The sequence below is a fragment of the Mus caroli genome, chromosome 18 (genome assembly GCF_900094665.2).
Source record: "Mus caroli chromosome 18, CAROLI_EIJ_v1.1, whole genome shotgun sequence".
Lineage (NCBI taxonomy): Eukaryota > Metazoa > Chordata > Mammalia > Rodentia > Muridae > Mus > Mus caroli.
The window spans coordinates 43,380,025-43,383,130 of NC_034587.1; positions in this window are offsets into that span (position 1 = coordinate 43,380,025).

A 3,106-nucleotide genomic window follows, 5' to 3' on the forward strand; every position below is an offset into this window, starting at 1 on the left:
AAGGAAAGGGAAGGAAGAAGGAAGGAAGGAAGGAAGGAAGGAAGGAAGGAAGGAAGGAAGGAAGGAAGGAAGGAAGGAAGGAAGGAAGGAAAGGTGATTTTGTGGGGTGGAGGTGGGGGTAATCTGGTGTCTGGCACTAGTCTGTTATTCTGGAGCTACACTTCATTTGATTACTGTCCACCAGAGACTCATCCAGTTCAAGGAGGGAGAGGCCTTATGGTTTCCAGTTACAACATGAATCTTTTGATAGGAACTATAAAAATAACTTTTATTCCTGTCTTGTAATTGTCCTCTCAGAGGCTCACTGCCTCAGTCTGTTAACCTAGGCCTAGTCCTGGAAGCTTCTAGCCTCTGTACAATCTAATCTAGGCCTAGAATGTTTTCAGTCTCTCAGTAAGTTTCTACTTACTGCTGAATAAGTTTCCTAGTTATTTCTGAACTCTGGCACTCAAGTCAACTCAGCTGTTTTGGCCCAAAACTCTTCTACTAGCTGACTGACTCAATATCATTTCTCTGGGCTTCTTCTACTTGACCTCAAACTAACTTTGGCAATCTGTTCTAATTTTCTGGCTCCTTCTCATCCTCTGGTTCCTTCTGTCTTTACCTGTCTCTAGCTTGTTTTCGCTTCAACCTGTCTCTGTAACAATCTCCCGGTAAAACTGTTCCCTCTCTTTCTCTCTCTTTGCTCTCTTAAATGGCTTCTCTTTCCTCTCTCTTTTCATGACAGTTGAGCATATCCAATTCTGTCAAATCCTTCTCTGATTCATCACTTGGTCTGCCACTCAGTTAGAAATCACTATCAAACGTGGGTGCTTCCTTCTACAAACTAACTTCACCTTCATTGTTTGGGATTGAAGGTGTGTACTAAGGGCGTGTCTGTATTCCAGCGAGAGGATTAAAGGTGCTAAAAGCTAAGCCACACCACAACTAGTTTTTTTTTCAATAAATAACGCAACCCCAGGGTTCACAGTGTGATTTCCTCCAACATGGAAGTTTTGAAACATTAAGCAATAATAAGAAATAGAACAAGTTTTGTATTTTCCTTTCTTAAAAGACATAATTTAAGGATGGCACTTGGAAGCTACTTTGGTCCCTTTTATTCATCAATTATTTGGGAAGTTAAAATTTTGAAAGTGCTCTCTATGCTGAGAAGTGAACTATATGTGAGGTGGTAGATGTGCCAGTTACCCTGGTCTAATTACATTCTCTGAAGAGCTTTGGTGCCTGGTCTGCATAGTGATTGATTTGGCATTCCAGTGGCCAACTGGATGCGTGGGACTTTGAAACTTCTTTTTTTAAAGATTTGTTTATTATATATATATATATATAATATATATATATCTGTACACTGTAGTTGTACAGATGGTTGTGAGCCTTCATGTGGTTGTTGGGAATTGAGTTTTTAGGACTTCTGCTCGCTCCGGTTGGCCCTGCTCGCTTGGTCCCTGCTCAGTCCAGCACAAAGATTTTATTTATTATTGTAAGTAAATACACTGTAGCTGTCTTCAGACAGACCAGTAGAGGGTGTCAGATCTCATTATGGGTGGTTGTGAGCTACCATGTGGTTGCTGGGATTTGAACTCAGGGTCTTTGGAAGAGCAGTCAGTACTCTTATCTGCTGAGCCATCTCACCAGCCCGAGACTTATTTTTCTAAGGCTCAGAGCTGGGCTACAAACTCTTAGCTGTATTAAAGTCAGTTGTCATCAAGTAGTGTGGTCACCACTTTTAAAGAGGAATAAGACACCAAAAACTTACTTGGATAAAAAGGACCTTAGAACACATGTGTCATGTCTACATATGGCTGTGAACTGCTCAGTTGAGAAGTAATTGGCACTTCTCTTGAGAAGTCTAGGAGAACTTTCAGACTCCCTTCATTATTGGTCTATCAGAATCACACTGAAATGCAGTCAGCCCATAGTCCATCCCAAGGTTTTTGTTGTAGGCCCAGAGAATGGCAAGGGTGTCTGAGATTAGCAGGCACTCCCTCTTGTCAAGTTCTGCCTATGACTCAGACTTTGATGTCTCGAGGATGGCATATATCTGAGGCTAGCCCAAAGGACAATCCCCATGACTTGAATACAACCAAGGAAGACTCAAATCACAAGCATTATCTTTCACCAGAAAACAGTGCCGAAGATCAGACTCAGATACTAGGCCATATGCACACAACAAGAGTGTGCCAGGCCCAGTTGTCCACATCTTTAAAACTTTGAGGTAAAATAACAGTGATGTCATGGGAGAGCTCAGAGCTCTTCTAAGCCACCAAAGAAAAGGCAAACTAATTCTTATACCATGGCTTCCAATGCAGTTCATGGAACTCCAGTTATTTGAAAGTCAATAATACGAGTCTGATTCTGGTGGTTTGACTAGGAATGGCCCCTATAGATTCATGTGTTTGAATGCTTATCCCATAGGGAGTGACACTATTAGGAGGTGTGGCCTTGTTGGAGGAAGTGTGTTAATGTGGGGGTAGGCTATGAGGTCTCATATGCTTAAGCTAAACCCAGTGTAGCACACAGTTTCCTTCCTGCTGCTTGCAGATCCAGATGTAGAACTCTCAGCTCCTTTTCCAGCACCATGTCTACCTGCATACCACCATGATAATAATGGACTAAACCTTTGAACTGTAAGCCAGCCCCAATCAGGTGTTTTCCTGTATAAAAAGTGCTGTAGTCACGGTGTCTCTTCACATCAATAACATCCTAACTAACACACAGACCACGGCTCAATAAGACCCAGTGATTAATCTGAGTATGCCAATTTCTTATGATGTAGCCAAGTAAGAAGTGACCAAACCAAGAGGATTGTTAACAAATAAACCTGCAAAGGATAGATATATCTCTTCCTCTGACCAGCAGCAGGTACACAGCTAACCAATTCTTTGAAAATAAGGCTCTGAAGGCTTAGAGTTTGCAAATTTAGTGCGTCTCTTACTGCCGCAGACTACTGTGACAAGAGGCTAACAAGAATAAACCAAACTGTAGTGAAGTCTTCTTCTAGAGTGAACAAAGGTCAGGTTTATTATAGAACCTGCTGAGATTTCATCAATGACGCCAACATTTCTTATATTTAGAAACTGCTTCCCCTCTGCCTTGTGCCTTGTCA